Raw genomic sequence first — 14,447 nt, forward strand, 5'->3', positions numbered from 1 at the left:
TGTAATAAAAAATAATATTAGCATGTGGTATAAAGAAGATGTACTGTACTTATTGAACACAAACTTTATAAAGGCAGAACTAACGATCAAGGTGAATTCAGTTCTTTCAAAGATGTGATTTACAATGTGATTGAAAAATTATATTATCGTGAGTTTTTAGCAGACAAATAATAGAGAATTCAAGAATTTTCTTGAAAAAATTATTTTACTTGTTCATGTTCCTACATCGTCCCACTAGCGGCCCAAGGAAGCAAGAAACAGGAAGAAGAACAACAATGTCAACAAATATTAAGTCAGTAAATGATCCCAGCAGCAAGAACATTTGAGCTTTAGTTTACAACATACTGTCGGTCCTTGAAGGCAACCTGTGGAAGAAGTTGATGGGTGCGGATGGTAGCCTATGGCGAAACCTCGGATGCTTCATCATAAAGAACTCGGCCAATGCCGCCACTACCTGGAACAGTGTAACGTGCGTCACCAAGGCAGCTATGAGGCAGAATGAGACAAAAAAGTGCTTGAAGCGCGTGGATCGTGCCAGCTTAACAATGCTCGAAACCGTTCCCCTTGGGTAGCTATATCACCAACAACAGTTTGAATTCTACCAGCTACGCTCCTTACGCGATCATACCTCAGGAGATAATGCTTTGAATTGTGATATATTCTTCTCAATAAGATGTATTTAAAGGTGTACAACCCTAACAAAATGGAAAGTGAACTAATTACAAGTGATTACATGAGAATACACGGGATTACATATCAGTTAGGGATCCCACAAAAATACAAAAGTCAACACTCCCCCCTCAAGTTGATGCATATATGTCGCTCATGGCCAACTTGTGTAAGAAACTTGAAAACTTGTGACTTGAAATAACTTTTGTGAGGATATCTGCTAACTGATCTTCTGTTCTTATTGCCGGTACTTCAATAATTTTTCCTTTCAATTTTTCTTTGATGAAGAACCGGTCAACTTCAACATGCTTTGTTCTATCATGTTGTACTAGATTATGTGCAATATCACATGCAATTTTATTATCACAAAATAATTTCATGGGCTATCATTTTGTATACCCAAATCGCGTAGCAGAAGCTTAAGCCACAAAATTTCACAAATCCCCAAAGCCATACCTCTGTATTTGACTTCTGCACTGGAATTGGCAACCACATTTTGTTTCTTACTTCTCCATGTAACCAAGTTACTCCTAAGAAATATAAAGTAACTTGATGTTGAGTGCCTATTGTCAATCGAACTTGCCCAGTTTGCATCAATATAACCTTCAACACTAAGGTGATTATTCCTTTTAAACAAAATTTCTTTGCCTGAACTTCCCTTCAAATATCGCATTATTCTCATCACGGCATTCATATGTTGTTCTCCAGGATCATGCATGTATTGACTCACTACGCTCAAGGCATACGCAAGGTCCAGTCTTGTGTGTGCCAAATACATCAAACGACCTACTAACCTTTGGTATCTTCCTTTGTCAACTGGTACTTGATTAGGATCAACACTAAGCTTCAATCCTTCTTCTAATGGTGTAGCTACTGGATGACAAGCTGACATGCCAGTTTCATGCAACAAATCAAAAATATATTTCATCTTAGATAAGAAAATTCCAGAACTGCTTCTTGATACCTCAATTCCTAAAAAATATTTCAAGGATCCAAGGTCCTTCATTTCAAATTCTGTAGATAGGTATCTTTGCAAGGCCACAAGTTCTTTTGGATCATTACCTATTACCAACATATCGTCTACATACACAATAAGTGTAGTAAGCTTCCCATTCTGTCTTTTCTGGAACAAAGTATGATCAAAGTTACTTTGTCTGTAACCAAATGCTTTCATAGATATTGTGAATCTTCCAAACCATGCTCGAGGGGACTGCTTCAAGCCATACAAGGATTTCTTCAACTTGCACACTTTTCTTTTGTATTTATCTGGAGCATTACATCTAGGTGGAAGGTCTATATAAATCTCTTCTGTCAAATCTCCATGCAAGAAGACATTCTTCACATCGAACTATTGTAAAGGCTAATCAAGATTTACAGCCAAGGACAACAAAACACGAACTGTGTTGATCTTGGCATATGAGCAAATGTATCTATATAGTCAATTCCATATTTTTGAGTGTATCCTTTTGCTACCAATCATGCCTTGAAGCGATCCACTGTCTCATCAACTTTATACTTCACAGTATATACCCATTTACATCCCACAGGTTTCTCATCAACTGTCAAGTCTGTGATATCCCATGTAGCATTTTTCTTTAAAGACTTCAACTCTTCATTCATTACTGCTTGCCAACGTGGATTAGCTAAAACCTCATGCACACTATTCAGAATAGATACAGTAAATAATTGATACACAAATGACTTATTTAATTCTGACAGGTGACTGGTAGACACATAATTAGTTAATGGGTATAACACTTTGGATTCAGGGTTGAGCTTATTCATTGGATATCTAGTTTTGCATTTAGGGTTAGCTTCATAAGTAGGTTTAGGAATACCTCGGTTTACACGGTAAGGGAGGTGATGTGGCAGTGGTGCATCCGGGATCGGAGGTGATTGGTTATGGTTATTAGGGCTCAAGGGCAACGAGATCGATTGTGAGGTAGTTGGTGGCACATGGTTGTCTGCTGGTGAGGAAACTGGTAATGAGCTGTCAGGTGGAGAGGAATGCTGTGAGTTATCTGGTGCAGTCAACTCATTACTTTGAAAGTTTTCAACATTATTTCCATGTGAATGATCACCACTTGTCTCCAAGACATTACCGCTTACTTCTAATTCATTCGCATTATTATTTTCTTGTGAATGATCACCACTTATTTCCAAGACATCACCACTTAAATCTAAAACATTCACACTATCTGTCTCTGGAATAGGATAATAAAGAGTTTGAACTTCTATTTGATTTTCCCCGTGAAGTGAAGATTCAGGATTAGCAAAGTACATATTATTCTCATGAAATGCAACATCCATAGTGACAAACAACTTTTTCGCTGGAGGGTGATAACAAGGATATCCTTTTGATTTGAGGCATACCCCACAAACATACACCGTAAGGCCTGAGGTTCAAGCTTACTCCTCTGCTGTTTATGGAGATGAATGAAAGGTCACACAACCAAACACATAAGGTGGAAGATTGGGGACCGCATGAGCATTAACGTGCGAAGAGAGAGCCTGAAGTGGTGTTTGAAAATCAACGAATTGGGATGGAACATGATTAATGAGATACGCAGCTGAGGCCAATAGGATAATGGGAGACGAGCCTCGAGCAAAAAAGCACGAACAACTTCCAAAAGTTGATGGTTCTTGCGTTCTGCAACCCTATTTTATTGTGGAGTATATGGGCATGTGGTTTGATGAACAATGCCATGATGATCAAGAAAGGCACGAAGGTCAAAGTTAACATATTACCGCCATTATCACTCCTGAGAACCTGTGTGTGTGACTTATATTGTACTTGTACCATTTTATAAAACTGCTGAAACAAAGAAGGAACTTCACTTTTGGACTTCATCAAATAGACCTAAGTCATATGTGTGCAATCATCAATAAAAGTAACGAACCAATGAGCACCACCAAACGTAGCAGTTTTAGATGGCTCCCAAACATCAAAATGAATTATCATAAATGGAATAGAACTTTTATTCATACTTGACAGAAATGAAGTACGATGACTTGTAGCCATTTCACAAACCCCACATTTAAAGCTAAAAAACATCATGCTTAACAAATAGGCTAGGAAACAACCTTCGTAAATAGTCGAAAGAATCATGTCCAAGTTGATGATGCCACAACCAAACCTCCGAAACTTTATCCCTCTCCTCATGTGATCTTTCCATAGCTTGAGTCAAATTCGAAAACTGTTCAATGTTAGCTCTAAGTAGTAGAGTTTTCCCTTCCTAATACCATAACCAATCGTCTTGCAAGTCCGAATATCCTTAAAAACACAAAAGAAATGCCAAAAAATAACAAGGCAATGTAGGACGGAAGTTATTTGAGCAACATATAATAAATTATAGTTAAGGAATGAACAACAAGTACGGAGTCAAGATTCAGGGTATCAGAGAGGGACACATCACCTTCCCCAATAATAAGGACAACATTACCATTGGCAACATTAACTATAGTATTGGTTGATGGTTTTAAGGTTTGTACCTATCTAAAATCACAAGTCATATATTCAGTAGCACCAGAATCAATTGTCCATGTACTATGCAGAAACTTTTAAAGCCTTACCATCATTACCTGTATGGTCAGAATCTACCTTAGCTTCAACAACCAATGCACGCGACTTGAACTGGTCACGATTGGTCCCTATAAGTTCAGCCTACCATTAGTCCGGGTGCAACGTGAGTAACTGATTAATAAAGCCCAAGCCCAAAAAAACCACAACCAAGCTCAGCTGCAATCTGGATGGCCGACAAAGGAAAAAAAAAAAGCCTAGTAATTAACCAATTCTTTTCTCTCCTGTGGACTTTTGATTCCCCTTTTCTTTTCCTTTTTTCCTTTCCTTTTTGTTTTTTTTTTCCCTCTGTTTATCTTCTTCATTTCTTTAAACAGCAGCAGTGGTGTGGGTGATTCAAGCCTTCACACAGAGAAGACATCAATGACAATAGCAGCAGTTTTCAAAACGAGTTGTAGCAGCGGTGATGGTGGGTTCTTTGGGGTTGACAGAAGTTAGTCAGACTATGATTTGAGGCAGGTACAGATCAAATCTCAGGGTTGCAGTTGGGTAAGTTGAATCTGGTGTATGAACGACAAATTCGGACTGAGTTCAGAGATCCTGGGCATAATGGGACAGCAGTTGCGGTGGGGTCGTGGTCTAATGTGAAATTAGGTTGGGCTGCAGTGATACGGGGCAGCAAGTCTGGTTCGTCACACAACGGAGTGAATCAATTGGGTAGATTCAGGTCAACAATGATAGCGTCACTCGCTGTTCGTTTCGAATTCAGAGGGGGTAGCAATGACAACAGTCGCTCACTGATCGAGGGATAGTAACGACTATAATCGCTCACTAATCAAGGAAGGCGAACCAAACACGGCTGAGTCGCGGCAGTGCTATCCAGCTAGGGTTTTTTTTTTTTTTTTTTCGAACCTGGCTTTGGTGCCAAGAAGAGAATGCTTTGAATTTTGGACTTAGGTTATTAACGAGGGTTCTTGTCCGGACCCATTTATGACCATACTTTGCCACATAGTATGAATCTGATGTGCCATTTTCATTGCGCATTTTCATTGGATGAAGCCCCGATGCATTCAAGATTCCGAGCTCTAGTACCCTAATTGATGGCCTCTAAAGCTGCTTTGCAGTAGGGCTTGAATCACTGCAGTAATGAGTTGACTCATCAAGAACATGATAACCTCAATCAAGACAAACTCGAAGAAGAAGGCGACTTGAGAGCTTGTCCCTTTTCAACTGATCTATATCGACAGCAATTGGCTTTTCTAGATTAAACCATCGGGAATGGGTCATACGATCATCAGCATGCCTATCTACAGCATTTAGTGGTAATATGACTCTCCGAATAATTTCATCTCTTCCAGGGTTCACATGATCCTCAACCAAAATGATAAGATGATCTTCAAAGAGTTCAAAAGCGACAAATAAAAGATCTTTATTCCAAAAAGGGTTTAGATTTCGAGCCTGAAGTGTCTTTGTTTTCAAAACCTGGTTTCCAAGCTATACCTTGACATATGACTTCGGGAAACGATTATTCTCTGCTACAAAAAGGTCTTGTGCCTCGATCAAATTATCATGCACATACCACAACCTCAGTGCATCATAGACCTTCGAACGTATTGATGTGGAGGCAACTGGTGTGCTATCAACAGGAGTAGCTGCATCAGAAATGCCATGCATCAGAAAAGGCCTCATCTGCTTGCATTCCAATTCAGACTGCGAGCATCAGCTCATTCTTAATCTTTTCTCCTTTCTAGTAGGTACCATTCTGGAGCTAGAGGACCATCTGGTGGGACTCTCATCGGCACCTCATTGATGTCGAATCTTACAAGCCCCACCAAATCATCTTTAATTAAATTGTTTTCCTTAATCACAACTTCTAATACAGATGCTTGCATTCGATCTTTTGAGAAGGCAAAAAACTGATTTCATACAGGATTTTGCTGCTTCTCAAAGTGCTTTGTAATCCCTTTGTAGTTTCCAATTTTAACTTCAACAAACAGATCAAGACTCCTTGTGACATCCATAGCAGGAAGCTCGCGAGCCTTGACAACCCTTACATATAGAAAATACATGCGTTCCACGAGGTAATAGGTGTTTGTAGTCTTGTCTCCGTGAATAACGTGGCCACAAACAACTCTTCCACCTCCAAGGTAAGGACTAGTCTCTTTTAGTGCAGAATCAACCGGTTGTGATGATGCAGCAGAGTGCATGCGAACCAGCATTGTAGGCTGCGGTTGTTACCTGTTTCATTTTATTAGCTTCATACTTGGGCACATAATGCTCATCCGGTGTAGAAGAAGCATGATTCTGTTGTTGTTAGTCATGACTTGAATGAGGAAGACGATGACAGATGTGTCTTGTTCCAGCTCTCTCATTTCACAAAGCGTTCATGACAGGATTTGAAATTGCTTCGGTGTGTCCATGAGTTGTGCTTGGATATGCATTTGCGAGGTATTGGGCACTAGGGACTGCAGCATAAGACCTGATTGACGGATCATCAGTAACATACACCTTGAGGCCAAGCTCTCCTCTTACATGTGAAAAGACGCCGCGCTTTTCCAAGGGGTAATGCAAGACAACATCATCGGAATAGGGGACAAACGAGTTCCCGGTGAGGCTAATCTTTCCAAGGAAGGACCTGGAGTAGGTAGCTTTGACATTATTGTTGACATAGACCTCCAGTGTAAGATAATGCAGGTTCAAAAATCAGAAATGTTGAAATAGAAGCTCTCATTCCAAACGGGGTTTAGATCCTTTTCTTTGATAGTGGTGCGGAACCTCTGACCGTCAAAGTAAAGCTCGACAAAGGCATTGGATGAACCTTCCCTGTCTTTAGGCAAAAGATTGTGCGCGCTAACCATATCTACCCCGAGCTTAAGATTGTTCATCACAGTAAGAGAACAAAATCGAAAATAACTACAGGTACCTACAGAGAACAATATAAGTTTAGACACTGATATAGATGTGTAATTGCAAGCACTGCACGAATAAATTTAAGAAACCGAGATGCAAATAATCAAGATTTCGGAACTAAAGTGCTCAACTTGTACAAAGGTAGAATCAGTGGCAAAAAATTAAGCAAAAATACAACTGACAGAGTGTAGAACATCTTGTTTTAACTTCTGCATGTTTTACTGGACTAAAAATTTTAATTACTGCCAGAAAGATTAAGCTAAAACGATTTAATCAAATCCCAAAACTATTTGTTGGCTATTTAAATTTGCTAACTTGCAACAAAAAGGGGGACTTAAATTAAACAAGTCATATGGATTGGATTGGGAAAGCAAACAAAGTCAGCAACTTTTTATAACAGCATGTGCAGTAGGATTTTAAACCCAAATTAAATAAACAAACTCAGAACAAAAAATAAAGCAACCCTAATGAGATCCAAAAAGCTCGCTTAATACACCCAAGCTTTTCGCTGAATATCGACCACTTAAAAAAAAGGTATTTGTTGGTTTGTCTATGAACTTGTATATAGGTGTCAATTTCCTCTTAAATTTTAATTTTAGCCGATTTCTCCCTTAAACTTTTGTAATTAGCCAAAATTAAACAAACCATGAACAAACCTAACAAATATTCCCTTATACAGTGTCAGGAACCAAACAGGGAGAATAGGCTAAAATTAAATTAAGTTCATGAGGGAAATTAACAGCTCTATACAAGTTCAGGAGACAAATCGACAAATATGTCCTTAAAAAATGTCAAGAGAGTATAAAAAGTTATCAAGAAAATGCTGGAAATGTAACATTATAATATAAGTCCAGATAATTAAATATTTGCAAGACGTGAGGTATATGGTTCAACTATTTTCCTTCCCTTTCTCAGGAACCAAACAGAATCCACTGAGAAAACCCATAATATTTCTTAGAGAGTTGTAAAGTCCTCAGTTTTCTTACACACCGAAGCAGAACAGTAAAATATAGAATTAAGGGGCCTAAAACTGAAAATGCAGGTAAAACTTTCTGACTTAATTTCTCAACACACACGCACTTTGACAAACCAAAATAAAAATACTTAAAAAAAATACAAGCAGAGAAGCAAAAGTAGAATTTAACAAAGCTATAAACTTTTTAATACCAACATATAATATTAAAGAGTGTGGAAACTTTCAGAGTTTGTACCTTGATTACGTACCTCCTTTGGAGCTAAATACAGCTGCGTTCAGATTTTGGCCATTTTCTTTCCAAAGTTCTGAGAGAGGAACAGGATGACAATGCGGCAAGGTTTGAGAGATTTAGAAAGATAGAGAGAGAGATGAAAATAACGTGGGATTTGCTTTAGTTAGGAGGGAGTGATATAAAAAAATAGGATAAAGTACAAAAAACTACCTCAACTATTGGTATCATGACACTTTCATACCTCATCTTTTTAAAATGACAATGTCATATCTTATCTTACGAATTTGTGCCAATGTCATACCTCCATCAGTTTTTCTGTTAATTTTTCTGTTAAGTGCTGACGTGGCTAGATATTGGAGCCACTCACTAATCTAACTGGATTCAAATATAATTAAATATATTTTTTAATAATTAAAAATTAAAAAATTAAAAATATTTTTTTTAATATAAAATTGTAGATCCACCCTCTCTCTCCTTTCTCTTTGGACACCCACCTGCATCCCCTAAACCTTCCCACCCTTCCCACGCATCCCCCCAACCTTCCTCCCCCTCACCCTTTCTTCCCCCCTCTCCCATCTTCTATGCGCAACCTCTCCCTCCAAAAAGTCTCCTATCTAGAGCCGTTCGACCTCTCCGTCTCCCACCTCTACTTCGCCACTTTCCTGCCCTACTGCCCCGCCCTCTCAATCACCTGTCTCGTCGTCAACCACAACCTCTTCTACGCCATATCGGCCCATGAGAAATGCCTCTGGATCTCCGCTGCGTCGAGCCTGAAGATTTGGCGGGACTCGGATCTCCGCTGCGTCGAGTCGATCAAGGTGCATGAGGATGCTATGAATGCGTTGGCAGTGTCGAACGATGGGACGTTGTAGACTGGGTTGACGGATTGTTGGATCTGGGTGTGGTCCAAACTATTCGGGGAAGACGGAGAAGACGGGAGCGGGGTAGGATCTGGGTTGGGTGGTTCTAGTTTTGAGTTTGGAGCGAGGTGGGATCTGGGTTGGGTGGTTCTGGTTTTGAGTTTGGGGAAGACGGGAAGCGAGGGGAGAAAGGGTGAGGGGGGGACGGGTGGGAAGGGTTTGAGGGATGCAGGTGGGTGTCCACAGATAGAGAGAGAAGAGAGAGGCAAGAGAGAGAGGGTGGTGGAGGAAGGTTGGAGGGGACGGGTGGGAAGGGGATGGGGAGGGGGTCGGGTGGGAAGGGGTTTTGGGGATGGAGAGAATAGAGAGAGGCTAGAGAGATAGGGGGAGAGAGAGAGAGGAGAGAGAGATTTAATATAATTTTTTTTAATTTTTTAATTTTTAATTATTAAAATATATATTTAATTATATTTTAATCCAGTTAGATTAATGAGTGGTCCCCGTATCTAACCACGTCGGCACTTAACAGAAAAATTAATAGAAGAACTGACAGAGGTATGACATTGACACAAATTCGTAAGATGAGGTTTGACATTGTCATTTTAAAAAGATGAGGTATGAAAGTGTCGTGACACCAATAGTTGAGGTAGTTTTTTGTACCTTACCCAAAAAAATATAAATATTGTGTGTTTCTATAGAGTGGCGAGTAAGAGAAAAAAATGCGGGTGTTGTTACTTGTCTTTCTCTTCCAATTCGCAACTCCTTTTGTCCGTATTACTTTCTTCATCTTCTCAGTTTGGTGTTTCTCATTCGTTTCTAAGAGCAGCTCCAGCATGTGCTGGAGCCAGAGGGACAGGCCCGCGATCAGTGGTAGAGAGCCTGAGCTAGCAAGCCTAGCGTGTGTTGGTGAAGGAGCCCGAAGGCATCGTGACGCACGATTGACGTCGCCCAGACATCAGCCCCTTTTTTATTTTTTTCTATTAGGCGAGTGGACCTCAAGCACGCGTATGCGCGCATCGGCCAACATGATTTCAGTAATCGGGGCCCGCGACGCACTGAGACAATGTTACCGTTGGATTTCAACGGCAACAATTTGTGGACCGTTGGATTTCCAACGGTAATAATAATTTAAAAACCTTATTTAATTTCAACCATTAGATCTAAGATCAATGGTTCACGTTATTCACCTTTATAAATTAAAAAAAAAACAGTTTAAAAATCAGAAATCTTACTATTGTGCCACGTGGCACAATCTGGAGTGTTGGAATTCAAATTTTTTCTCAACTACTTTCAACCACATTCCTATCTTTCTCTCAAAGTTTCAATCCAATTTTTTTTCCAACAAAATGACTACTGATGCAGGTACGAATTGGACGCTTATTGAAGATGTTGTGTTGTGTACTAGCTGGGTTGAAGTTACTCATGATCCAATTACGGGTAATGAGATGCAATTGCGAGAAATGTGGAGTCTTATTCATACCAATTTTCTTGAGAAAAATTATGGGAAAAGAACCAAAGAATCGATGTCTAGTCATTGGAAATTACTTAACCAATCGTTTACTACGTGGAGAAACGCCTTGGCACAAGCTAGTGGTAATCTTCGAAGTAGGGAAAATTTAGCGGATCGGGTAACAATATATTATTTATTTGTTTATGCTATACCCAAATTTATATTATAATTATTTGTTTGTATTATTTATTTGTTAGCTACTTTGATTATAATTATTTGTTCATATTATTTATTTGTTAGCTACTTTGATTATAATTATTTGTTTATATTATTTATTTGTTACCTACTTTCATTATAATTATTTCTTTGTATTATTTATTTGTTACCTAGTTTCATTGACTGATCTATTTCTTCTCCTGCATTGTGTAGGAACTTCAAGCACAAGCTTGGTATAATGCCAAAACCAAAAGTAAAAACAAATCATTCAACAAGTGGGAATGTTGGAATATTGTCAAAGATTGTCTTAAATTCAAAGTTGTGCCTGTTGGTCCCAAAGTTTTCATGAACAACACCCCTTTACACTCTACGTCCAATCATTCCTCACATGTTCATGAAGATGACGGAGAAGAAGTGCCTGAAACGCCCACCCCTAAACAAGCGTCACGGGTTGACTCGTTATCCAATTAGGCCTCAAGGTAAGAAGGCTTCAAAGAGAAAAGGTAGTGCTTCCAAGAATGATTATGCAAAGTATATGGAAGAACTTGCTCGCCAAGGTGAATTGAGTTTGGCGCGAGAAATGGTTAAATTTGAGGTTGATAAGGCTAGAGAAGAGGCAAAAGCTGCAGCTATTGAGAGAGAATTTGAAGCTAATGAGAGAGAAAGAGAGCTACTTAGGCAAGAAAATGAACAAGTTAGAGAAGAAAGAATGGCTCAACGAGATTGTGACATTATGGCAAGAAAAGGAACAAGTTAGAGAAGAAAGAATGGCTCAATGAGATCGTGACATTATGAACACGCCTTTAGAAGGGAAGTCTCCAAATTCTAAATATTTTTGGAAGTCGGAAAAAGTGGATGTGGTGTGAATGAGGTGTGCAAGAGAAGTGAGAGCTAAAGGAGATGGTCCTAGCACGACAAGAGAAGATTATCCTAGCACCACAAATTGGTTAAGTGATGATGAATAGAGTACTTTTTGTAATTGGAGCCCATAATTTTCCAATCACTTCGGGTTGTAATTTATTGTTTATTGAATAGAGTACTTTATGTTGTTTCCAATTTATTGAATTTAGTACTTTATTTAAAGTGAGAGTAAATTTATTTAATTTGGTAATTTATTTATACTAAGAGAATCTTTATTCAAATGACATAAAACACACCAAATAAAATTACATAAAAATACCAAATAATAAAAAACTCACTAAATGAACTAAAAAAAGCACACCAAATAAAATTAAAAAACACACCAAATAAAATTACATAAACATACCAAATAATAAAAAACACACCAAATAAAATTAAATAAACACACCAAATAAAAATAAACACACTAAATGAACTTAAGTATCTTGAGCTTGTTTCAATTTCCACTGATGGTTTATCAAGTCAATTGCATGGCATTGTGCATATATGGCCTTTGAAGTGCAGTATATCGTTGAATGACCCCTTCATTGTAACGTCCATCCCTTTCTAATGGCTCGTGTTGCACGGGTTCTTCGTTGGTGTCATGAGCACAATATATTTGTGTTCTGGAATTGTTCATCGTGTATGGCTCATATTCATCAATGGCATCATAATCGTACTCATCTTCCACAATCATGTTGTGAAGAATGATGCATGTTATCATGATGGATCGAAGAGACTCTACATCAAACATTCTGGCAACACCCCTGACAATCGCCCATCGAGCTTAAAGGATACCAAAACAACGCTCCACATCCTTTCTACACCCGTCTTGATAGCTTGCAAAGTGTTTTTCCTTTGCATTTCGCGGATGTGGCACTGTTTTGACAAATGATGACCACCTTGGGTAAATTTCGTCTGCTAGGTAGTATGGCCCGTCGTACATATGTTTGTTGACCCAGTACATAACTTTTGGTGCCTTTCGTTGCAGAACATCGTTGAACACTGGGATTGGGCAAGGACATTAAGGTCATTTTGAGCTCCTAGAACCCTGAAAAAGGCGTGCCAAATCCATGTATCAAAAAGATACCACCGCTTCCAAAATATTACCTTTTGCTTATTTTCTATCCCCGTAAGCGGCTTGCCATGCACTTGGACAGTATTTCCAAGTCTAGTGCATACAGTTGATGCTTCCAATCATCCCAGAAAAACCTCACATCTCGCCCTTCTTCAAAAGCATTTGCAAGGCCATGTTAGTAGGTTTCCGGAGGTAGTCTACGGTGTAGATAGATTCGATTACTCCACAAAACCTCATCAGGGATTCAAGAATGATTGATTTCCCCATCCTCACTATCTCGTCCACTTGGTCTGCAGATGCTTCATATGTAAGCATCTGCAAGGCAGCAGTAATTTTTTGCTCAAGAAGGAGACCCATAGCACCAAAAGCATCATTCTTTTGCACAAAATAAGAATCATGGTTGCAAACAACAATCATGATTTTGTTGAACAAATGTTGTTCCATTCTATAACAACGTCTAAAGTACGTATCAGGGAATGCCCTGTTGCGAACAAAATAATCATCCAAGAGTTATGTACCTCGTCGTTGCCTACTTCTATCAAGGTTTGCGGAACAGCTGGGCCTGCAGATCTGACCCACAACTTGGATGATATGACGGGAATGTGAGGCTCTAGCCATTCTTGCTTCGTCATCTCTCCTTCTACGTTCATCTTCATCTTCCATCTCATTTTGGGCCACCTGGCGATTAAACATTCCTTTTGATTGGTTACTGATTGATTTCCCACATCATCCTTAAGGAAGAAGAAGACATTGCAAGAAGGAAGCAGAAACTATGACTAGTGATACAGATTTTGATTTTGGTGAAGAAGGAAGCAGAAACTATAAATAATGATAAAGATCTTGAGAAAATTGGTGTGAGATTTGTGAGGATGGATGGTGGATTATATGGAGGATTAAAAAAGGATTAGGTTGTACATAATGCCACATGGCATGCCGTCATTCGTTAAAAATCTGATCGAAATCTATCCTCAAAGATTGTAAACAGACTGTGACATGTGGCGTGACGTGATTGGTTAATAATCTTATCGAAAATCCATCATCAATAATTGTATTTTCAGATAATGACACGTGGCGCAATGAGAATGATTAAAAATCTTATCGGAAATCCATCAATAATAATTGTCTTTTCGGATAATGACACGTGGTGCAATGAGAACGATTAAAAATCTTATCCGAAATTACAAATAAAATTATTTTTTATTATTTTATAAATAAAAAATAGTAGTATTTTATTGCCAATTGCTAGGGCTATTCAGTGTAGGGGTGGAGATGCAAAAAACGGTTACTGTTCAGTAAGGGCAGTTACTGTTCACTAGGTGGATAGCATAATGGATAGCCCTAGGGGGCCTCCACCACACTGGAACTGCTCTAAGGTCATTTCCAATCGAAAGAGCCAAATGTAGCCTTGTTTAAAATTATAGTCATACAAAAATTATATTTAAAGGAACAGTGTTAGGTAATATTCAGTACATCTCCAACCGAACGGGCTTAATCTAGTCCCCTCAATAATTTATTAGTTTTAAGTTTATACTTTAAATTCATTGGTTAATTTAATTAAACTACTGTTAGATGTTTCAAATCTAGTCGTTGAATTTGAATTAATTATTGCAACTAAGGAGTTGAGCCCTAATGGGGT

The 14,447-nt window shown here is 38.7% G+C and overlaps 1 pseudogene; it reads right to left on the reverse strand.

Moving 5' to 3' along the window:
- Positions 1–4,941: 4,941 nt before the first annotated feature.
- Positions 4,942–7,611, reverse strand: LOC103938488 (annotated as a pseudogene).
- Positions 7,612–14,447: the final 6,836 nt, after the last annotated feature.

This window comes from the organism of the source record quoted next, unplaced genomic scaffold, assembly GCF_019419815.1.
Source record: "Pyrus x bretschneideri cultivar Hongxiangsu unplaced genomic scaffold, Pyrus_bretschneideri_v1 Contig30, whole genome shotgun sequence".
NCBI lineage: Eukaryota > Viridiplantae > Streptophyta > Magnoliopsida > Rosales > Rosaceae > Pyrus > Pyrus x bretschneideri.